The sequence below is a fragment of the Sus scrofa genome, chromosome 5, assembly GCF_054392235.1.
Source record: "Sus scrofa isolate SSC_HxYL_T2T_F1_AM1 chromosome 5, Sscrofa_HxYL_maternal_Yorkshire_Landrace_v2.0, whole genome shotgun sequence".
Classification (NCBI taxonomy): domain Eukaryota; kingdom Metazoa; phylum Chordata; class Mammalia; order Artiodactyla; family Suidae; genus Sus; species Sus scrofa.
The window spans coordinates 91,875,137-91,901,026 of record NC_139387.1 but is presented as its reverse complement, the minus strand read 5'-3'; the positions used below and the strand labels follow the sequence as shown (position 1 = coordinate 91,901,026).

Here is a 25,890-nt window from a genome sequence, read left to right as displayed (position 1 = left end):
TATTTCCCACAAGGGCACCGCATAAAAAGAAGTTCATCCCTACTTACTCTTACTATATGACCAGAATTTAAAACAAAAGCAAAAGCAAAAGCAAAACCAGTCTGGGTCCCTTTATAGACCACATAAGATTCACGACATTATCAAAGCAATTTGATGCCACAGAGCAAAATAGCAGCAGAGAATCCAAGGAAATATTAATTTTGCCAGCAGAAAATGGTTTGTAGGAATTAAAGAATACTCTTTATTGGAGAGAAATATGAGGTAATAAACTGAGAGGGTCGAAGGCTACATGTATATACACAGAACATGGGGGAAGGAAACAAAGGTGCGTTTATGGCTTAGTTAAGAGTTATCCCCTTTACTTATGAGGGTGAGAGGTTATGCAGAATATCCTTGAATTCTCAGCCTGCTCAAAAACTTGGACACCAAAATAAGACCCTAGGCAATCAGATCTAGTTCAAGATGCTAAGTAACTTCAAACTGGTATGTTACTCATTGGTGCTGGGCCTTGTTTGAACTCAGATGGATAAAGCAGTGAGTTCTAGATCACTTTAAGATTGAATACACATCTTGCAGGGTGGAACAGACCATCGTGAAGTCTGTTCACAATCAATAGACTGAGTAAAGCTGGTTGACTTCCCTAATGTGGGTGGGCCTCATTGCAAATGTGTCGAAGGCCTCTGTAAAAAAAAAATCTCAGAGTAAAAAGGAACTCCTGTTGCCTGAGATGGCATGTTAGTTTTTTTTCCTGCCTCTGCCTGAAACAACAGCTCTTCCTAGGCCTTGAGCTGCTGGCTTTCAGGCTAGAAGCACACCATTGGCTCTCCTAGGTTTCCAGCTTGCTGACTGCAGGTCTTGGGACTTCTCAGTCTCCATAATCTCAAGAGCCAATTTCTTACAACAAATATCTATATCTATATCTATATCTCCATCCTACTGATTCTACTTCCTTGGAAACTCTGACTCATACATGGGCCCAAAACATAAACCTTCCCACAAAGGATTCTTGCTTTCATTTCTCGTCTACTGAAAAAATGAAGAGGCTTCTAAGAACGCAGGGAAAGGGAGGGCCACAAAATGGAAGGTATCTGGGTGCCTGAATAAAAGTAAGATGAGAGCTAGCTAGTCAGCCCATTATTGTACTACAACATGGATGAGAAATAAACATGTGTGGTGCTGATCTCTTGAGATGTGGGGGTTTATCTATTATAGCATCTAGTGTTCTGTACACATATTGCATGCTGGATTTTTATGGAACTGAAGGCAAATCCATCCCAAGTCAAAGCGTAGCTAAAAGTTAACTAACTCGGTCAAATTAATACCTTTTTGCTTTGAATTTAAAAAATTACTACAAGAGGAAAATCTGAGTCGTAAACTGAGAGTAGAAAGTGCTGTGCCTTGGCATGAAGGCCAAATAACTGAATTCAGGGGCACCGCTTAGAGTTCAGACCTGACTCTTCCAGTCTGGATTTTCTTAAGAGGCAAAGAACAAACCCTATCTGTTGGTAGGTAATTTCATAATAATTAGCAAGCACCAAAATACTTTTACATTTTTATAGGTATACAAATACCTGTAACTAATGTACCAAACTTCATGATCTTGAACAAAGGAAGGAATTTCTGAAAAAGTTGGAAATATTTTGTCAGAAAGCAACTTCATAAATAGAGAGGCAGAATTATGTACTAGGCAGAATATGGACTTTGGAATTAGGCTGTTATAGGTTTAATTCATTCTTATGATTAAACAAGTATTTATTGAGAACCTACTAGTTAAATTGAATCACAAGAATGTGGATATTCAACTCTATTATAACTATGAAAAATAATAGTTTCATTCAAAAATAATACAAGCCAGACACTGCTGTATCTGCTAGGCATTCAGTAAGAATAAAACAAAGTTCCTATTGCTATGGAGATTATGCTTTAGTGATAAGAGACAGATACATAGTCAAATAAATAGTATGCCTAATAATGACAGATGTAATTGAGGAAGATGGGAAGAAGGATGGAGGTGTTGTGAGGGGAGAATGTTGTTACTTTACGTGGTCAGGGAAAGCAATTCTGATAAAGTAATCTTTAAGTAAAGTGAAGGAGTAAACCACAGCACTACCTGATGGGAGAACACTCTTGGCAGAGGATATAGTAGGTACAGAGCCTCTGAAGCGTAAACATCCTTGGTGTATTAAAGAAACAGCAAGGCTGGAGTGACTGGTGCAAAGCAGGCAAAGGAGAGAATGGTAAGAGATGATGTCAGCAAGGTGGTAAGGCCAGCTCGGGTAAAGCTTGTCTTGCTTTATAAGGACTCTGGTTTTCACTGTTAGATGAGATGAAAAGCCTTGCAGAGTTCTAGGGAGAGAAGTGACACGTGTTTTCAAAGAATCACTCTAGTTGCTCTGTTGAGAATAGATTGTAGGAAAGATAACATGGAATCAGAAGCCCAGTTAAAAGGCTATTACAATAATCCAGGAGGAAAAACACTGTGGCTTGGTTTAGGATATTAGTTGTACAGCTTGAAGAAGTGGTTAGATTCCATTATATTATGAGGGTAGAAATAACAAGAGTTGCTGGTGTATTAGATGTGTAAGATGAAAGAAAGAGGTTCCAAGGATGTTATAAGCAGGTGAAAAGGATGGAGTTGTCATTAAAGATGGGGAAAACTGTAGGAAGAACAGGTTTTAGCACTGTGAGAATTAGGAGTTTAGTTCTGGACTTGTAAAATGTTGAGATGCCTATTAGACTTTCAAATGGAGATGTCAAGTAGGAAGCTGAGTAGAAAAATCAGAGAGAGCAGATTAGAGGTATATTAACATATATATCTATCAATATATAGCCCTTGGCATGTATAGGAAAATAAGCAATTGAAGCTTACCGAGATCTAGAAAGAAATAGAGAAGGCAGTCAAGAACTAAGCCCTGGGTGCACTGATGTTTAGGAGTCAATGACCCAGCAAGAGGGAATGGGGAGTAGTTGGTAAGACAGGAGGAGAACCAAAGTGTTCTGAATGCAAGTTTTCATTCTTGTATGACTCTCCAAGTTTATACAAATGAAAAATACAGATAATAATTTCTAGGTCATAGGATTGCCAAAGGCTGAGAAGAAGTAGCATGGGAAAGCATACACAAGGCTCAGGATGTCCTCAAAAAAATGTTCATCCTGATCTACAGTGAAATTCTTCATTAATGCCAGATTTCTCATGCTTCCCTCCATTTTTGCCTCTCACATACAAATCCTAAAGTTCAACAGAGTTGACCATGGAAGCAAGATTCTCATTACTCTTCAATTATTAGTTATAAATATTTTAATCCCAGAGCTATTATTAGGTACTTGTTTTTCCTCCTCTATTTCTTCCTTTGTTTTTTAACTGGACTCAGGGTTAAAGGAGGAAATGATCCCTAGAATGGGAGTGGGGTGGGTTCAAAGGAGGGGATGTGGTAATGGGTTATCAGCTGGCATTAGTGTACCATTACTTCTACATTTAACTGCTCACCAAATAATTTAATTTCAGAGGATTTGTTCAGTGCTATGGAAGAACTATCTGTATATAAATAGCTGGGTTAAATAGACCTTTCACTGCAGCTGTTAAAACCTATTGTTGTAGCTAGACACCTTGTAGTGATTCAAGATCATCTGTCTTTGAAGAAACTCTACGCGTTCTTTAATGCAAATGTGAGTTCTGAAAAAAAAGCTTTACCTAGGATGAATAAAGAAAGTGTTAACTGAATAAATCAGGGGTAACTGAAATAAAACTCAGCCACAATCTCTTGCTTTCATTTCATTTCTCTGCTTTCAACATATACTGCCAAATGCTTATCGAAAGAATATGTGGAAAAACGAATGAATGAATGAATTCATGGATTTTCTTGGTTTCTCCTGGTCAAAATCTTCCTAAATAGTTTTAGATAAATTCTGGATTACTTTGGGTCCTATCCTTCCCAACAAGAGTTTCTAATAAGTGAGATACTTTTCATAAGGAAGAGACAAATACCAGAGTAACTCTAGACCCTACCTCAGAAGGTAGTAAGCAGTCTTTAAGGCATCTCAGGGGATCTTCTGATCCTAGCACTAGAACTCAAGTAGATTCTTTTTCAAGTTCTTATCCCTCTTGCCTCGATCCACTCCTTAAACTCCATTCAAATTACATATAGTCCCTTTGGGAGGGAGGAACTGGGCAGCAATAAAGAGAGAAGGAAGGCCTGGGTGCTTTAACTTAGGGCTAGTAGTATTGAGTGCCCAGAGTAGAACTAGAAAGCAGGCTCCTAGGAAGATGGACTGAAGGATACTGGAGAAGCCGAGGCCTAGACTACCTCCGTGTTTTGCAAAGAATATTCCAAACCACTTGTCCTTAAAATTAAAAAAAAAAAAAATCCAAAAAATCATTCATAAGATTTTGTGGTTCTCTATATCTTTCTCTCCATCTCCACCTGTCACCTTAGTTCAAACCATTGTCTTCTCTTGCCAAGCCTACTGCCAAGCCGTCTTACCAGTTTCTTTGTTGCCCTCCTATAGTTAATTCTTCATGTATGAAAATGATCTTTCTAATTTATAAATCAAATCGTCTCTCTACTCAGAATCGTTCCATGGTCTTGGAACAAAGTCCAAGGTCCTCCCTGTGGTTTTACTGTGATCCAGCCCTTGCCACGTCTCTGACTTCATCTTGGATCCTTCTCGCCCTTCACTACTCTCCAGCTATATTGATACATATAGATATAATTGGCATACAGGAAGCTGAATACACTTAAAGTATGTCATATGATAAATTCTGACATTTGCATACATTCATGAAACCATAGTCACAAGCAACATAACAGACGTATTTATTGTCTCTAATTTTCTTTTGACATTTTCTAACTCCTCACTCAGGTCCTTTCTTACCTTCTCATCCCCCAAGCAACAGATGACCTGCTTTCTGTCACAATGGATGTTTATTTTTTGTAAATGGAATAATACAGTATGTGCTCTTTTTAAATCTAACTTCTTTCATTCAGCATAATCATTTTGAGGGCCATCCATATTGTTGCATATATCAATAGTTTATTCTTTTTTCTTGCCAAATGGCATTCCATTGAATAGATATAGTGCGTATGTTTATACATTTGCCTTTGGTGAACATTTCGGATGATCCAGGTTTTGATTGTTAGAAATAAAGCTGCGATGAACATTCATACACAAGTTTTTGTATAAACATATGCTTTCGTTTCTCTTGGGTAATACCAAGGAGTAAATGGCTGAGCCACATAGTAGGTATATGTTTAACTTTTAAAAGCCCTACCAATCTGTTTTCCAAAGTGGTTGTACCATTTTACATTTCCACCAGCAATGTATGAGAGTTCTGGTGGCTCCACATTCTCACCAACACTTGGTATGTGAGTCTTCTTAATTTTACCTTCATAATATGTGTGTATTAAATTAATGACTAATGATGTTGAGTATTTTTTCATATGCTTATTTGCCATATATCTTGGAGAGGGGTCTGTTGAAATATTTTGCTCATTTTATTTTAAATTGAGCTTTTGTTTCATTACTGGATCTGAAAGTTATTTATATATTCATGGTCAAGTCCTTTATGTTATAAAGTCCTATAACATATATGATATTTGGAAATATATCCCCCCAAGCTGGAATTTGTCTTATTCGCTTATCAATATCTTTCTGAAGGCAGAAATTCTTGATTTCAGTGAAGTCCAGACTTAACAAATTTTCCTTTTTTTTTTTTTTCTTTTTAATGGCCACACCTGTGGCATTTGGAAATTCCCCACCCAGGGATAGAATTAGAACAGCAGATACTGGCCTGTGCCGCAGCCATGGCAACTCCAGATTGGAGCTGTATCTGCATCCTATTTCTCAGTGGGTCAAGGATCTGGCAGTACCCTTCACCCACTGAGCTGGCCAGGGACTAAACCTGAATCCTCAAGGATACTATTCAGATCCTTAACCCACTGAGCCACAACAGGAACTCCAAATTCTCCTTTTATGGATTATACTTTTGGTATAATTTCCATTCACATCTTTGCATGATCTAAGATAACAGAGATTTTCATCTAGAATTTTAATGTTTTAGGCTTTACATTTATGTTTATAATCCATTTGAATTTTTTTTTTTTTTTTTTTTTTTTTGCTTTTTGGTGCCGCACCCGTGGCATATGGAGGTTCCCAGGCTAGAGGTCCAACTGGAGCTGAAGCTGCCGGCCTAGGCCACAGCCACAGCAACGTCAGATCTGAGCCACATCTGCGACCTACACTACAGCTCACGGCAACGCCGGATCCTTAACCCACTGAGTGAGGTGAGGGATCAAACCCGCAACCTCATGGTTCCTAGTCGGATTCATTTCTGCTGAGCCACAACAGGACCTCCCTGAATTAATCTTTTAATATAGTGTGAGATATGGATCAATGCCGTTTTAAAATGATAGCCAATTTGACTAGGGATATGTATTGAAAAGATCTTCCTTTCTTCACTGAGTTACATCTTTGATAAAAAAAAATCAATTGGTCATATAAATATGGATCTATTTCTGGATTTTGTCTTCTGTTCCACTGATATATTTATTTCATTATATGGATACAAGTACTAGAAATTGTGACTTTATAATAAGTCTTGAAGTTAGTATCTTACAAATTTAACTTTTCTTAAGGTTTTTGGACTATTCTGCATCCTTTACATTTACACATGAATTTGGAGATCTGCCTGCCAATTTCTACACAAAAGCCTGTTGGGATTTTGATTAGGGTGGGATGTTTCTGGTCTTGGAAAATTTTAAGATTATTATCACTTTGAGACCATTACATTTTTTTTGTTGCTTTCTCTTTGCACAGATTTCCCCATAAGTGGATCTTTTACGCCATTCAGGTTTCAGCTCAAAAGTAATATCCTCAGAGATAACTTTCCCTGACTACCCAATTTAAATTCACATCTGTCATCTCATTATATCAAAACATTCTGCTTTATTGACTTCATAACATTAATTACCACCTGAAATTAATCTTGTTCATTAATCTTGTTTATTTAGTTGCTGACTATCCAAATTTACAATGTAAGTTATAAAATTAGAGACCCTATTTGTCTTAATCAGTCATATCCCTATGAGCAAAAAGTACCTTTGACAAGCAGACACTAAATATTTGTCAAATGAATGACTGATTATTTGACAAATGTGCCTCTAAGTAAATATTCAACTAGTCTTGAAATACTATAATATTAACTAGCACAAATTAACTTATAATGAAATATTTCTCAGGGAAGACCGTGGCCCTTGACCATTACTTAAAAGCTGTAGTTCTCTCTAAGGCTGCCAAATGTTTATTGGGCTAGATTGTTTTTTTAAAACTGCACATCATTAAATTTATCTCGCTAGCTCTGTTAGAGTTTAAAAGAGATCTCACATAAGAGAGAGAAAATGCAATGACTTTAGGAAAATGAATAAACTGAAACAAATAATATCCTTCCCCACACATTACACAAATAAAAAATAGAAAGCTTCAGGTCCATGAGAAATTATAAGTATATCCAAAATAATATTTCATTTAAAAATAAACTAGCCATAGTTTTGGCACAACAGAGGCAACAATTAGAAGTATTTTATTAATGTGCTTAATTATTTAAAGTAACAAACAACAAAATTAGCTTATTGAGCCATATCCATGTTTCAAATGTATGAACAGGATTCTTTCCATCCTTAAGAAGCTCGTATATCATAAATATAAAGCCTCAAGCCATCTCAAGATCTTGCGTAGTAGTAAAAATATAGAATTATTCTCATTTGGAGTTCCCGTCTTGGCTCAGTGGTTAACAAATCCGACTAGGCACCATGAGGTTGCAGGTTTGATCCCTGGCCTTGCTCAGTGGGTTGAGGATCCGGCGTTGCTGTGAGCTGTGAGCTGTGGTGAAGGCTGCAGACGTGGCTCGGATCCTGCGTTGCTGTGGCTCTGGCGTAGGCCGGTGGCTACAGCTCCGATTCGACCCCTAGCCTGGGAACCTCCATATGCCGTGGGAGCGGCCCTAAAATGGCAAAAAGACAAAAAAAAAAAAATTATTCTCATTGTGCTATTTCCCTCACTCAGAACTTTCATTCATTTAACCCACTGAATCTGTACGAGCACCAGTTACACACTAGAAACTATAGTTGGCAATAGGGATAAGAAATAAATCAGAGTTCCCATCCTTCAAGAAGCCAGATTTGATCATTCCAATTGCTTGAAGGAGAAAATCCAAGTTGAAAAGATGGGAAGTCATAAAAATGGTGAGCTTCTCTTCTCTGGTTTCTTTTCATCATGGTTCCTACGTTCTTCATTCAATATTTATGCCTCGTGGTGGGCTTAACGTTCCCCTTCCTCAGCCAAATGACTCAGAGGCAACTAGAGATCTAGTCTTCTATTATTAGCCTTCTCAAACCTGATTATTCTAAGAAGCACTTCCCACTGGCAACATGGTAATCGTGTTTAAATATATCTCTCCACGATCAATCTAAATCTCTAGATTTTTCACCAAGTTCCCCTGTGGCTTAGAGATTTTGCTATTTATTATTATTATTATTACTACTACTCCTAATCCACCTTTTAATGATCTTAGGTTACTTTAACATGTAAGGTGTAGGGGTGTGTGTGTGTGTGTGAGAGAGAGAGAGAAAGGCAGGGAGGGTGGGAGGTAGAAGGAGAGTCTGTGTCACTAAGGTACTAGATGGGGGCTCTTTGCGTAAAGACCTTTGGCTCTTCCAGGCAGTCGTCCACTTTCCCTGTACTTTTGCTTGCACCTTTCAGAAGTGCTGGAGTTAAAAGTTCTCAGGATGAGAGCTAATAGGATGTTTGCATAACAACTCATAATTTATGGTTTGTATAATTATAGCAGCTAACATTTATTGAATGTTTCTCATGCACCAGCACTGGGCAGCATGCCTGCTCTCATTTTATCTTTGCATTAATCTTATAAGGTGGGGACTCTTATTTCTCCATTTTGTCGAACAGACTGATACAGGATGAATAATTTCACCTAGATTACACCAGTAAGTAAAGAGAAGAGGATTTTAATCCTGTCTAGTCACAGTCTACATACTTAATCACTATAGTAACATAAAGGTTACATAGTTTATATTTAGGTTTCTACTTTAAAGTTAGAAAATACTAATATTAAAAATTAAGAATGGTTCCTATATCCATTGCGACTCCATTTTGGAGGCTTTCAGTAACCAGAACAATGAGACTAAAATTGCTCACTTTCTGTCTTCATAGACATTGTTGTTGTTGTTTTGGGTTTTTTGTTTTGTTTTGTTTTTTGTTTGTTTGTTTTTTCGTCTTTTGTCTTTTTAGGGCTGCTCCCACGGCATCCAGTCTACGCCAGAGCCATAGCAATGCCACATCGGAGCCACGTCTACAACCTACACTACAGCTCATGCCGGATCCTTAACCCACTGAGCAAGGCCAGGGATCGAACCCACAACCTCATGGTTCCTAGTTGGATTCTTTTCTGCTGGGCCATGATAGGAACTCCGACATTTTTGTTTTTTAAACATGCTGTTATTAGAACATTTTTGTATCTGTGAAATACAAGCCTATAACTAACCTTTCAGTTCTTTTTTCCCAATTTTGACTATAGGCCATTTATTCTACCTCATGTTTGTAAGTTGTGAAGAGTGGGAAGGAGAACTTATGAGTTAGTATAAAACATAAACATGTCCATAACATGAAATAAAGGCATAATTTTCAAACCTTTCTATAAACTATCTTCCTCTTTTCCTTCCAAACTACAACAAAAGGAAAATGGTAATATACTTTTTAATCTTTCTTGATCTTAAGTTTCTATCCTACTGCTTTTGAATAATGTGTTTGTGGTTGCTGTTGTTAATTACATAAAATTAGCTTAAATTTATCTAACTTTCAAATTAAAGTTACCTAATTTTCCAAAGATCATATTCCAAATGCATGCCCATATTCAGGAAAAAGAGATTAATCAGCCAATGAAACACATTTTCCTAATAAATGCCTTTTAAAATCTCCTTTTTCCCCTCTATTGTTAAGCACATTCAATTTTTCTTTTTGGTATTAGTTGTTGACATCTCCCTGGGCACACAATTCCAGTGATGCGCACCTGCGTTACAGATTTCTTGCTTCTCCTAGAGAGACAGTGAATGATCTGAACCTATTGCTGTTCCTATCTCTGGTGGACAAATCATACTTTCTCCAATCTGTTTATCCAGTTTGCCTTTGTGGTCAATATAAATGGCAAACCACACTGAATGCTAAAAGTCTGACATGAATGGTTCAGCCTAACAAATGATGGAAACGATGCAATGGCCAGGTAATTACTATGCTTTAGAAAAATAAAAATGTCTTAATTTACAAAGAGCGGGGGAGAGCTATGCTAAAAAGAAACAAATTGAAAATCTAATTGAGAGTATTAAAATTCCAAGAGAATTAGACTAAGGAAAGGATCCCTATAAGATGCCAAAATGATTTCATACAGATCTACAGATCTATCTAATGAGTGGTTGCTAAATATGATAAATGCAGGTCATTGTCATTTTAGGAAGACATGTATTATAGGTAATTATAGGTAAACTACCACTCCAACACTAAATGGAATGTGGATGACACACTGCATTGGGCCTTTTGTATCCTCCCACTTACTAAACATCCGCTGAGATTAGAACATAAGTTCAGACTTGCAAATGAAAAACAAACAAAAAACAAAAAACAAAAGCCTATTAAGCTCCCTAGAGCATCTACATTTCAGCTGCAGTACAATTTTGTTTTGTTTACCTATTTGGACATCACTTTCCCCTTAAAAGGAAGCTAGAGACAAATAAAAAGGCTCATGCCCACATGTTCTGCAGAATTTTAGCAAGAAAGACACTGTGTCAAAAACTTAATAGGAGATAAGTGAGGGAGATAAAATGAACAACATAGCTTCATTTTTGCTTATTCTCTAAGTGGGTAAGTTCTGATCAGGTTCGGTGCACAAATGTGAAAGTTCAGATGTATAGTTTGGTTATGTAGTTTATTTATTTGTTTTTTGTCGTTTTAGGGCCACATCCGTGGCATATGGAGGTTCCTGGGCTAGGGGTTGAATGGCAGCTGCAGCTACCAGCCTACACCACAGCTCATGGCAACATCGATTCTTAATCCACCGAGTGAGGCCAGGAATTTAACCGACATCCTCATGGATACTAGTTGGGTTCGTTACTGCTAAGCCACAATGGGAACTCCTGGTTGTGTAGTTTAGCTGCAAGTTTAATGTAGATGTAAAGACTGGGGAAAATGATAAAGCGGTGCTACTTAGTGACCAGACAAAAACATTTGTGAAAAACGAAGTTCTCTTCTCAGTCTATAAGTAGATACTAACACAGTAAGAAAACAGAGGGATACTGAACAGGAATTTTGAAGTGTGATGCATTTGATGGACCATTTTAGAATTATGGAAATGGAACCATGGGAAATCCTATGATAAAAGAGATTTTACCATTTATTTTAAAAAATACACTTATGTATTAAATGTACATAATATATTTACTCATTCATTGGTTCATTCAATAATATTGAGTAGATACTATAGGCCAGGCACTGAGTGAACCAGATAGACTTGTTGGAATAGACTTTGCTGATGGAATTTAAAACAAGATACAGATAAACTTTTGAGAAAAAATAAACAGAAAATATAACAATAATTGTTAATAGGAAACACCAAATTCATAAAAACAATGACAACTATTCAATAGCACTTGCATACAAAAGTGTTCAGGGTTACATTAATATCTATCTATATAATCTTTCTCCATATATTATATATAATACAAAGCGTTGGAGAGAGTTAGACTGAGGAGAAACCAAGCAATTGCATTTAAAGGGAAGGAAGGGCAGAATTTGTTCAAGTGGAGAGGAAAGAGTATAGCAGACAGGCTGATTTTGGGCATGTGAAACATGTGCAGGGAAAGCTTTTCCTAGCAGACCCAAAGAGAATGGGTATAGAGAATATCATTAGTTTCTAACTCTGTGTCAGTGTCTATATAAAGAAGAGAGTCACATGATTTTTATCACTGCAGAGTTTCTCTTTCTAATGGGATAACAAGGAATATTTATTTCACTGTGAAGAGGTTTCATATGTGAAAAACAGATTTTTTAGAATAAATGAGGTGGTGGTTATCTGCATGACACAAGAATTGTTTGATTTACAAGAGAATTTTGCCACAGCAATGTTATTTAAATAGCAAACTCATTTTATGTTTTAAAAACATAAAGCTATTTTCTAAAATATGCTTTATAAACTCTCTTCCCCGGAACACGTGTAGTATTCAAAAGAATATCCATTTTCCTTTCATTAAAGCAAGAGCAGAGCTAGCATTTCATTTTATTTGGCTATTAATGTCAAGAAAACTCAACTAAAGTAAGTTTTTCTGATTCCCCTTGAAAATAGGCTTCAGAGGTCAGTGGGGGTTGGTATACAGATTTTTAGGCAGGGACTAAATAAAGAGTAAATATGACATTTTTTTCAAGGATGTGCCAGGTATATGAATTATTACAGTAACTTGAAAGAAAACAATTTCATCTAAGAATCTCTCTAATTCCCCTCTATTAAATGACTTTTCCAGTATCACTTATCAGTATGAATGCAAACTGATTTTAGTTTAGACTTGCCCATTGTCAGCCATCTAATCAATAAGATACATTTTAAATAACCCAAAGCATGCTGAAAGTAGGGATGATATTAAAAGCAAGGCATAATACTAAATTTCAAAAGGACCTAAAATCTAGTGCCATGAGAGGTCCAGAAGATTAGGTATCGTGTTCTTTAGGATAATTGGGTTCAAATTTTTGCTTTTGATAAATATGAAGAAGGGCCACCAGGTTACTAAGCAATCCCAGCAAATGCATATGCTGGTCAGAATGGTCATGTGGGAATAAAAGTCATATATTACTTAACTGTGGCAAGGAAGCAACCTCCCCGAGAGTCATGAACTGGAAATATACTCCTCAGTTGCCGCTGATCTAAAACACTGCATTTATTATATAGAAAAGAGATGTACATCATGGGAAGATGTGGACTTGCCTTAAAAATCTAAATTTAGAAAATTCATTATAGATCAAATGTGGGTTCTGTCGGCCATATGCCATTTGTTCCAAAATAGTTTTCTATTCAAGAAGAAAAATAATCTAAATATTTTCTTAGTCAACTCCCTACTTGGGGCTCTAGATACCAATTAATCAATTAATCAATCATCTATATATCCACATCTATTTAACTAAAACAAATATTTAATGAGGCATGCTGGCATTATTCTAAATCTTGTGGTTCCAGTAGTGAGCTATACAAGGTGTTAATACTCTAGAGAGGTAAACAGACAATAAAAAAGTAATCACACAAATAACTTCATTATTGATAAGTTGTATGAAGAAAAATAAAGCGAAGTAGGAGGTAGAGAGTATTTTAAACAAGGGGGCAGGGAAGTCCTTCCTGGGTGCCTGGGTTTCACTGGAGCAGTCTTTTTTGCTCTCCCTTAGCCATCATGTTTCTGTTAACTGAGCACTTCCTGTGAAGTGCTGACTCTTGGCTTCTCTCTCCCTCCTACTATTTTCTTGTATGAGGTTTTTGCCTCTCAGAAAGAGTGAGATAGGAGGTGAAACTTGTATGTGACAATGTTGCTATTGCTGACAGCTCTATAGAGAGATTTGTTTCAAAAGGAGGCTGACAAGAATGAATAAGATGAGATATTCTTGGATTCTAACAATGCCCCCCCCCCCTGTTTTTTAATGCCACCTTAGGCTAATATATCAATAGATAATTGAGAGTTGCCTGGCTGGCTGAATGATTTCTGTCTATCATAGGCTCTGGTGCTGGTCATTTATAATATACAAAATATTACACTTTAGTTAAATTTACTAGAGTCATCTTAAATCTTTAGCAATGAATTTGTACTTTGACACTCTCTTGGATTAATAAAAAGATGCATTTTCTATTTTATATATATTATACATTTTCTGCTGATATGTAAATGAAATTGACGTGTTTCTTAATTCTTTGATTCAGATAAGGACTATCACTAAGTTGATGGCAAAAGCTTTGGATGATGTAACAGTCTCAAAGAAGTGTTTACCTACGATGGTGATGCTTTCTAACAACAGGATGAAGGTCTGTGGAAATCTTAGATCTAAAAGAAGTAGTTCCTGGGAGTTCCCATTGTGGCACAGCAGAAACAAATCTGACTAGTATCTATGAGGATGTGGGTTCAATCCCTGGCCTCGCTCAGTGGATTGGGGATCTGGCATTGCTGTGAGCTGTGGTGTAGGTGGCAGATACAGCTCAGATCCCGCGTTGCTGTGGCTGTGGTGTAGGCTGGCACCTGCAGCTCTGATTGGACTTCTAGCCTGGGAACTTCCATCTGCTGTGGGCATGGCCCTAAAAAATAATAAATAAATAAACAAAAGAAGTAGATCCTTCTTGAAGTTAAAGGGCAGAGAAAAACAATATATTTAGGGATAAATAAAAGGGATATAGAGGTTCAGATTCTCACAGTCCTTAGAAATACAGATGCAAAAAGGAATTCTTGTTTCATCAAAATTCTTCTTGGGAAGCTAACTGATAGTCTACAGCTAAAATCAGAAGTCAAATCTCTGTCTTAGGAGACTCTCTACATTCATCAGTATACAAGAAGGCTTGAAAAATCAAGGTACATTTCCTGAAATCAGAGAAGCCTGAAGTAGGAAGAGATCACCCGTCCATCTTTCTATTTAAGTCTTGAATTAATGGGCAACTTCACTGCCACAGAGCATTCAGACTCCAGTAATGGAGAACTCCTTTCTTCTTAGGTCAGAGAATTCCTTCCTAGAAGCCTACATAACTGGTAAAATGTCCTCTTTTGTTGAGCTGAAATCTATTTCACTTTAACTTCTATTCCCATAACAGAAGTTGAACCACAACTTTGGGGGACGCATTACATTCATGCAACATTTTGACTATACACAAGCATTTGTGGCAGCCACCATTTAGAGTTTAGACCCATCATTTAGATTTTTGGAAGGCATGGTTGGGGAAGGGCAGGAAGAGAAAGAGGCCTTAGTCTTCTGCTCCAATATAGAAATTCCTTAAGTTCATCACCAAGAGTTATTAGAGATTCATGTGGAGCTGTTGATAAAGTAGTTCAGTGGTCATTCTGCTACATCTTTTGTGTACTGCTCCCTCAACAATGTCAAGTGCAAGATGAAGGTTGCTACCTCAAAGATGATCTAGCCCAACCTTTTCAACTCCAGTAGAAGGCAAGTTCTTAAGAGGCTAATTCTTGCCCAAGGTCACATAGTCAATTTATTGCAGAGTTGAGACCAGAGAATCCACTCTCAATCACTGGTTTAGTATAGCTCAGTATCAATTAAAGCTTGTTCTCTATCAACCATCTTCTGATGGCAGTTTATCAAACAAATGATTGAATGAATAAGTGAATATGGCTTATTTTAGCATATATTACATGGAGGTGACTATACTTTGTTTTCACATTCATTTTTTAAAAACATATTTAAATATTAAAATTCTATGTGAAAGCATAATGAGGAAGAATCACACAGTTTTATGAATTTGTTTCAGATTATTAAGACATACTGTATCACGAATACATTTGAAGCACTCTGTACATCACTCTTTAATCTATTTTCCCACCTCCATCCCTAAATTTGTTATTTATCATTTTTTTTCATGCTCTGGATTGGTGAAGAGCTTCACAAGGGTTTTATTTATTTATTTATTTATTTATTTATTTGACTGCACCTGGGGCATGTGGAAGTTCCTGGGCCAGGGATCAAACTCACACTGCAGTTGCAGCCTGTGCCGCTGCTGTGGCAATGCCAGACCCTTAACCCGCTATGCCACAGGGCTTTTTTTTTTAATAAGCAAATATTGTAAAATAATATTTTATTATACCAAGTAGGTACTACCCAGGACTTTATCCTTAACTTCCCTGGAAGTTCTGCTTCCAGGTTCTCTTTTCCATGTCATCATCACTTGGTCTATTTTTGTATCAATTCCACATCACCTTAATAACTGTAGTTCTGGCATCTGGTAAGACAATCCTCCAGGATTTTCCAAAATCATTTTGACGCATTTTGGTTCTTTGTTCTTCCTCAATTTTAGTATATGCTTGTCAAGGCTTATGAAAAACTCGGTTGAAATATTACAGTGGTTTTAGATTTTAAATGGGGAGATAAATGCCATCTCTATGATACTGAGCTAGCCCATTTTGTATATAGTATATCACTTCATTTATTCACATCTTTAATATCTTTCACAAAGTTTTGTAGTTTTCTCACAAAGGTCTTGCATATCTTTTATTAGATTTATGCCTAGGTAATTTATAGATTTGTCGCTATTGTGAAAGAAAGAAGGAGATATATATAAATATAGATATATCTTAAATGTGAGCTATATGTCTATAATATTTATTATACATGGTAGTTTTGATTTGCATTTCTCTAATAATCAGGGATGTTGAGCATTGTTTCAAGTGCTCGTTGGCCATCTGTATCTCTTCCTTGGACAAATGTCTATTCAGGTTTTTGCCCATATTTCAATTGGGTTGTTGGCTTTTTTGCTGTTGAGTTGTCTAAGTTGTTTGTATATTTTAGAGATTAAGCCCTTGTCAGTTGTGTCATTTGAAACTATCTTCTCCCATTCTGTAAGTTGTCTTTTTGTTTTCTTTTTGGTTGCCTTTGCTGTGCAAAAGCTTGTCAGTTTGATGAGGTCCCATTGGTTTATTTTTGCTTTTATTTCTGTTGCTTTGGGAGAATGACCTGAGAAAACATGTGTAAGGTTGATGTCAGAGAATGTTTTGCTTATGTTCTCTTCCAGGAGTTTGATGGTGTCTTGTCTTATATTTAAATCTTTCAGCCATTTTTAGTTTACTTTTGTGCATGGTATGACAGTGTGTTCTAGTTTCATTGATTTGCATGCAGCTGTCCATGTTCCCAGCAATCATAAGATACCACCTCACACCAGTCAGAATGGCCATCATTAATAAGTCCACAAATAACAAATGCTGGAGGGGGTGTAGAGAAAAGGGAACCCTCCTGCACTGTTGGTGGGAATGGAAGCTCATACAACCACTATGGAGAACAGTATGGAGGTATCTTAGAAAACTATACATAGAACTACCATATGACCCAGCAATCCCACTCTTGGGCATATATCCGGACAAAACTCTCCTTAAAAAAGACACATGCACCTACATGTTCATTGCAGCACTATTCACAATAGCCAAGACATGGAATCAACCCAAATGTCCACTGATAGATGATTGGATTAGGAAGATGTGGTGTATATATAGATACATGATGGAATACTACTCAGCCACAAAAAAGAACAAAAGAATGCCATTTGCAGCAACATGGATGGAACTAGAGACTCTTCATACTGAGTGAAGTAAGTCAGAAAGAGAAAGTACCATATGATATCACTTATAACTGGAATATAATACATGGCACAAAGGAACATTTCCACAGAAAAGAGAATTATGGACTTGGAGAATAGACTTGTGTTTTCCACGGGGGGAAGGGGAGGGTGTGCCAGGGACTGGGAGCTTGGGATAAGTAGTTACAGAATGTTGCCTTCTTAGCAATGGGATCCTGCTGTATAGCATTGGGAACTCTGTCTAGTCACTTATGATGGAACATGTAATATAAGAAAAAAGAATGTATACATGTAAGTGTAACTGGGTCACCCTGCTATATAGTAGAAATATATATAATAAAATGCTGATAATCAAATGCTGAAAAAAGTATATATTTATTATACATATAATATGTATCTCATATATATGAGACTATCACAGGTATGTAAGAATGCTATTGGATTTTGAAAATACCAATGTTACATGTAGCAACTTTGTTAAGACACTCTAATAGTTTGTAGTTTCTTTTGGATATTTGATGGATAAGCTTATAGACCACATGTAATTTCAGTTTGTGTCTTCCTTTACAACCAGTATGCCCCTTATTTCTCATCTTATTGCATCATCTAGGATCCAGTATATTTGAATATAAAATGGTACATATTTGCTATATGTTCTATATAGATAATTTTTATTGTTTTAAAGACATTATCTTCTATTTATAGCTTCTTAATAGTTTATTTTTTAATCTCATGTATGTGGAGTTTTACTAATGAATCACAAGCACATAGCACATTCTGGGATAATTATATGTTTTTCTCCTTTACCCTGTTGACATTACTACTTCTCCACATGTTGAAATGTTCTTGTATTCCTATGATAACAACTGGTTAATTTTCATTGCCCCATGAATTTTGATATTATAAACTAAAAATCTTGCTCAGGACAGGATTTTCAAAGTAGAAAATACAAAGCATGAGTCTTGCCGTTTGGGATCAAGTGGAGCATCTAAATGTATAGGTGGGTATATCTGTATACCCACAAATTTACACAAAGCATCTATCTACTCACACAAACAAATATGTACATACTTATTTCTACATACACATATAAGGAAGAATATAGATATAGGTACTTATACTTTGTCCATTTTATTTCAGGACAGTAACTAAAGTTTTCATTGTTAGTAACACTGAATTCTAATAACAATTTATAATAACTGAATATTATAATCAATGTAGCCACAAGAAAAAAATAGAGTGAGGCTCTACAGCATTTTAAATAAGTCTAGGCAATTTTATGAGCAATATTCATTTGGCTAAACACCATGGTGTCCTCTTAGGAACATTATTTAAAATCTATAAAGCTCATTTTCTATTAATGCTCATGAGTTCAAAGTGAAGAGGCAATATAAGAGGGAAAACTTACTATAAATGGTTTTTGAAAGTTCCTTTATGTGGATCCACATAGCGTTCCTAGGGAACATGGATTCTTAGCATTTGAAAATCTAGAAAACCAAAGCTCTTATCTTTTTTGGCCATGATTCTATGTCGAGGGTTTGATTTAAGATAGTCTAGAGATAAGCTGCCTTCAAAATATTTGGATTTATGTTTTATAATCAATCTTGCCTAAAGAAATAATTACAAGCGTCTAATTCATGGTTTGAAATGGGAGAATACTCATCTATTATCTTTCATCTTGAGATACCACATAACTCTGAAATACCAGAACACAGGTTAAGAGTATTGTGATGGTTAATTTCATGTGTCAATTTGGCTGGGACATGGGTAGCAAAATATATTTATTCTGGGTGTTTCTGTGAGGATGTTTTTGGCCGATATCAACATTTAACTTGGTTGACTGAGTAAAGCAGATTGCCCTCTCTAACGTGGGTGGGCCTCATCCAATCAGTCAAAGGCCCGAACAGAATGAAAAGGCTGACCCTCCCTCAGGCAGGGAGAATTTCTCATGCCTAAATGCCTTCAGATGAGAGCATCAGCTCTTTTCCTGCCTTCAGCCTTGAAGTGAAACATCAGTTCTTCCTGGTTCTTGAGCCTGCCTTCTTTTGGACCACACCATTAGCTCTCCTTGTCCTTAGACCTTCAGATACAGACTAGAACTAAGTTATCCATTCTTGTGGGACTCCAGTTTGCCAACTCACCCTGAAGATCTTGGAACTTGCCCACCTCCACAATCATGTAGGCCAGCTACTTATAATAAATCACTTTCTATCTCTTCATCTATCTCTATCTCTGTGTATTTAATAGTTCTGTGTTTCTGGAGAAACTAACTAGTAAAAGCATCAACACTGTAGCCAGTTTACCTAGGCTTGAATCACAGCTGTCAGTTACTGCTTATATGACTCTCAGCAAGTATTAAAATCTCCATGCCCTATTATCCCCATATTTAAAAAGGGAAAAATAATAGCACTTACCTAAAAGAGCCTTTGTGAGAATCAAATGAGTTATAACATTTAAGACACTTTGAAGAATGCCTGACCTATGGTAAGTGTTCATACAATATTATCTATTAATTAATTAATTATGGTGGTGGTTGTCATTTCTTTATTACATAATGTATTTTCAGATGGTAATATTTCAAATTTCATCTGTTCTTGTACTCTTGTTACTTCTTAAGCAAACATAACTTCCATATAGTTAAAGAGAAAGGAAAGCCATTATAGATGGTGCCACTGGATATACCTGTTAAATGTGTTTTGTAAAAAAGGGGGCATACATATGAAGGTATAAAGTATATTTTTCTCAGCTTCATAAAAACTGATGAGTATAGAGAGAAACTGGTGTTACAGTCAGGTATCTGTGGTGTATAGAAATAAACACCCCCAGAATTTAGAACTGGAAGTGAGGAAAATCTGTATTCAAATTGAAACTACCAGGCGGAACCTAGCTAGGTGGTATATAATTACTCAAACTGGAAGATGCTCAGGATGTTGGATTAATAATCTGCCCACATTTTTAAAATGTTCAAGGTATTTTTGAATGGTCAAAATGTTCAGAAGCTTTTCACTAAATTTTATAATCATAAAACATTTTTGAAGTGCATGCAATGTACAAGTCAGAAGCATACCAAAAATAAGTGCAGGGTGAGAGGGAAAGAGGAACATGGTACTTTTTACTGTTATATATTTCATCTTTTTATAGTGTTGAATGACAGAGATGAATGATTCCCTCTTGACGGGTGCAAATTTTAGAGCATTATTTTTCCCTCAAAGCAAACTTCACTATTCCATTCTACATGGCAAGAAAAAATGAAAAAAAAATATGATAACGAGTTTTATTAGAGAGCATACTTGAAGCATTTGGTGGAATTTTAGGAATAGATTTTAATAATGGCACTGAAATAAATCTTAGGGATGATTCTTACAGTTTTCTAGGCTAAAGGCTACCTGGATTAAATGAGCCATTTCTCATTTGAGCCCACCACTGGGACTGCTGTTCTCTAATGGATGCACCTTTTTGCACCAAAGGCTATCTGTCAGAGTCAGCAAATAGGAGTCCTGATCTTAAAAGAATGATGTAAGAAATGCAAATGAATCAACAAAATACACTGGTAACATCTAGGGAGTTTTATAGGTAGGCAGAGGTCAACATTGTTCCTTCCACTTTTTAATATAAAAGTGTTCACTTTTATTACCTGCTGTTTTTGAACGGTGAATTGGTAATAAGAAGCCCTATATGGCACCTGCATAGAAGTGATGAAATCAATTTTTGCTTGTCTCAAACTGTTACATTTTAGACCAGTCTGTTCCAAGTAAATCAACTTATATGAATTTTCAAAAGATGCTATTACAAACAACTACATAGACCATATTTACATTTCACTACCTTTCACAAAGGAGCCCTCCCATCTTTTATAAACACTGAGTGGACTAATACATTATACTATGTGTGGACAAATAAAGATTAACCTAATGAATGAATGGGAAAGTAAATATTTTTATCACAGATGAGTCAAGAGTAAATGTATTTATGAGCCTTCGTAAGACTGTCTTTGGCATCCATTTAGTTGGACAGGCCTATAAATAACAGTGATTTTAGATCTCAACCTACCCATAAGGAGTAAATTCTAAAGTTTCTGTAAAATATTCTCATCTACTTTCACCTCTTCATGTCTTGCTAGTCCCTGCTAGGAGTACCCTAGGATTCAGCCGCATCAAATGATTCAGTGCCCTGAGTGCAGGCAACTTGCACTGTGTTTACACTCGCCTTCCCTTCAGACTGGGTTGCTTTCCCTTTACTTTATCCGCCACAAAGATTGTGCTTAACCTGTGGGATTCGACTCAAGTGTCAGCTCACCTATCTAGCCTCTATCAAACTTTAGACAGAGTTAATCAATTCCTTGACCCTTACTGATTTCTGTGAAAGCAAGAATCACTGTGCTGTGATTATTTATTTACCTCCCCTAGACAGGAGCTTAAATGAGAAATACGTACCTCGGTGTGTAATCAGTCTTTTCATGACCTTCATGTAGTCGTATTCATTTCCTGACTACCACTTCACTTTCACGAGTTGGACTGAACGGCCAAGGATCTGCATTTCTTGCACATCTACTCCCTTAACCAGCACAGATTCCTGACATTATGTCTTCCTAACCCCAAAAGGGGCTCAAATCCAGCAATGACTTGAATGCTTCTCATGCATGAAGTGTGTTGGGTAGAGTCATTTCTTGCTTTCATGTTTTATATGAACAGGTGATTTGTTATTTTTAAACTTTAATGAGTGACACTTGCTTTATGTGCCACACTTGGTCTCAATGAGTTAATTATTTCATTATGTCTTCCAGAGCTAACACTTAAGGCCAGTTATTAAAACTGTGGAAGAACATTTTCTTTACAGCATGAGTGACATGAAATGGAGAGAAATGGAACTCTGAAGAAAGTGAACCACTGACTGTGTTTCTACAAAAGCAAAAGTCAAAGAATGAGAAAGAAGTGGGAATGAAGGCTTAGAAGAATATGCTACAAAACCAGTGAAATTTCAAGTGATTTAAACCCTTTTCTAACTCTGCCTCTAACTTCCTGAATAATTTCTTTTTTTCCCCTCTTTGGGCCTCATTTGTTAAGTGAGGGGAATGGACTTAAGTCTTTTGTATATCACCAGTATGATTTTTGCAGTGTGCACACACAACTATATTACTATCAGATTATCTAAGAATTAATGTTTTTAATTTTATGTCATCACTATAAATGATGTTAAGCAGTAATATCAATATAATCACAGATTTAATGAGCTACCATTGCCCAAAGTCATGCGGCTAGTAAGTGGCAGACACTCCGTAGCCAAGTTTGGGAAACAGTGGACCAGAAAATATCTACAGTCCTTCCTAGCACTATGCCACTTTGATTTTGCTTTTCTCCAGAGCATACTCTTCTGAATTTCTAATAGTGTACTTACAAATCTACTTAGTTAAATAAGTTCCTTTCAAATAAGGTCTATGTTGGACTCTATTGGATTTTTAGCCTTTTCATTTTTATCTTCTCACAATTATATGAAATTGCTCATTTAACCAGTTATGCACAAACACAAAGTCCAATTTCATTGCATTTCCAGAAATTGCTTTATCTGACATTTCTACAAGAAACATTCATTCTTGACTATGAAGAGGCTAAATAAAGTTACCTCTTTCCAAGGAAATCAGTCTGCCCTTCAATTTGAATAATTTACTAAATACCATTTAGGTATTCTCAGAAGAAATAGCATGCACAGAAATTCAGAGTTGGAAAGAGCTTAGGTATTATCTGATTCTTATTTCAAGCAATGACATATTCTTTCTCTGCCTCCTTGAACACTGGACGTTCAGCTTTTGGAGAAAGGTCTCCTGTAAGGAGAACCCACTACCTCTACCACTGGGTATTTCATTCATTGGTAAGTACATGCTGTCCCCTTTATGAAATCAGATCTCCATTGATAATTATATACTCTTTCAAGCAAAATAGAAGTCCATTTTCTTTTTCCAAAAGTTTTTTTATACATACATAGTTATATATATATATATAATATTAATTTTTAGTAAAATTAATATATTTTCACACTAGAAGATATTTAGAAAAGTATGAAAATGAATATGAATTAGATATTACCCCAGGGACCAGCAATTTTGCTAATATTTTGCTGTTATTTTCTTCTTTTAATATGAATGTATATGCATGTGCTAGTATTTTACTATATCTGTTTTAAACTAATTTAGGATTATTTAAATTCTCATATTTTCAGTATGTAGTGAGGCTTCTCCTCTACCACATATACATAAACCAGTTTTCAATAATGTTTTTGAAAAATAGACATTAAAAAGGTAAGCATTTCCATTTCTAGATAAGCGACCAAATTTGACCTCCTGCTCAAAGTAAGAAGATAACAAAGACAGAACATAAGACATGATGGTTTGTAAGACATTGGACATGAGGAGATGAAGGACAGAAATTCTGAGGGGCAGAAAACAAGTAATGTGATTCCTACAATTGCCCAGCTTACTGCCTAGACAGAGTGCCAGGCTGTGTTATAGGAACAGGGAACACAGACAGAGTGGTGGATGCCCAGAGTTGGGAGCCGAGAGTATGGGAAGACCAAGGAGAATGGAGTTGCCAGGAAAAAGTATGTAAAGGAGACAGATACATAGAGATAAGACTTCAAAAATCTGCTGCACAACATGGATGGAACTAGAGACTCTCATCCTGAGTGAAGTCAGAAAGAGAAAGACAAATACCATATAATATCACTTATATCTGGAATCTAATATACAGCACAAATGAACCTTCCCACAGAAAAGAGAATCATGGACTTGGAGAATAGACTTATGGTTGCCAAGGGGGATGGCGAGGGAGGGGAATGGTGAGGGAGGGGGATGTACTGGGAGCTTGGGGTTAATAGATGCAGACTATCACCTTTGTAAGCAAGGAAATCCTGCTGTGTAGCACTGAGAGCTATGTCTAGTCACTTATAATGGAGCATGATAATGTGAGAAAGAAGAATCTATACACGTATGTATAACTGGGTTGCCATGCTGTGCAGTAGAAAATTGACAGAACACTGTAAACCAACTATAATGGAAAAAAAAAATCATTATATACATTAAAAAAAAAATCTATAGAGTGACTGCCTCAAATATTCAGCTGAGCAATAACCAGTGCAGGCAAATGAGATAATGACCCAATACTGGGGAAAGAACCACTTGAAAGAATTATTGGTAAGCGTGCCCAGTACTGATGCAGGGCCAGGAATAGTGCCTGTTCCTGTCAGCCAGATTAGACTGAGGCAGAGTACGTAGAAGGATCTTGCTTACTAGTAGAATAATTAACCTTAGATTTAGTTCAAGAGTATTTATAGAAATAGGAAAATACCCAGCATCAAAGTAAAATTCACAGTGTCTGGCATCTACTGAAATTTACCAGTGTGAAAAGAGGCAGGAAATGTGACCCAACAAGGAGACAAATCAATCAAAACTGACCCCGAACTGATAAATGTCAGAATTAGCACATCAGCAGATAAAAATATTAAAACTATATTCCATACATTTCAATGGTGAAATAGAGACTGAAAGATGTAAAAAAAGATACAATTCAAACTTTGGAGATAAAAGTCTGAGATGAAAAATACAGTGGACAAGATTCAGGAGAAAATTAGATATTATAGGAGAAAACTTTAATAAACTTGAAGCCATAGCAACTGAAACTATGCAAAAAAAAAAAAAACAGAAATAAAGAACAGGAAAAAGTATTTGCAGAAATAATGGTTGAAAAATTTTCCAAATTTGATGAAAATTATTCCCATTTTTTCATTAACTATTATGCTGCCAAAATTTTTCTTGGTCCTTATATATCATGTGAAAACACAGTTCTGAAGGCTATAAAATATTCCCTCCTGAAATATTAAAATACCATGGGTATTTTATGATTTACTCTTTTAACTATGCTTAAAATATTTATTGCAATTTTTTATTTTTATAAATAATGCTGTTCTGAAGGCTATAAAATATTCCCTCCTGAAATACTAAAAATATTAAAACACCATGAGTATTTTATGATTTAGTCTAACTATGCTTAAAATATTTATTGCAATTTTTTATTTTTATAAATAATGCTTTTTCTCCAGCAATATTGATTTTCCTCTGTTCCTTGAGATATATTCTCTGAAATGGATTTACTAGGTAAAGGGTCTGCATACATTTTGGATTTTACTTTTAAGCTATTTTTCAGAAAGATCATATAGTACATGCATAATATGTACATGTATTATAGATAGTATATTTTACTGCATTCTATTTATTGGAGTTCTCTTCTGGCACAGAGATTTAAGGATCTGGCATTGTCACTGCAGTGGCTTGGGTTGCTGCTGTGTCACGGGTTCGTTGTCTGGCCTGGGAACTTCCATATGCCACAGAAGCAGCCAAAAAAAAAAAAAAAAAAAAGACATCACCAAAGAAAAAAAGAGGTATTATTGAGAAAATGGAGAGAAGTTTGATTACTTTTGTAAGTGAAAAATACGAGCAATTAAAAAAACTGCATTTCTTGTATTATTAA

At 36.1% G+C, this 25,890-nt stretch overlaps 1 protein-coding gene and 1 long non-coding RNA gene across 51 annotated transcripts in view; one reads left to right on the top strand and one right to left on the bottom strand.

Annotated features, from left to right (window-relative positions):
• ANKS1B (ankyrin repeat and sterile alpha motif domain containing 1B) overlaps nucleotides 1–25,890 on the bottom strand; it is a 1,062,966-nt gene that overhangs the window by 513,024 nt on the left and 524,052 nt on the right. The gene's annotated exons all lie outside the window — the stretch shown is intronic.
• LOC146403538 (uncharacterized) lies at nucleotides 5,722–11,255 on the top strand. Its single transcript, XR_014804306.1, has 2 exons — nucleotides 5,722–6,146; nucleotides 7,992–11,255. It is a non-coding gene; the product is annotated as an uncharacterized LOC146403538 (long non-coding RNA).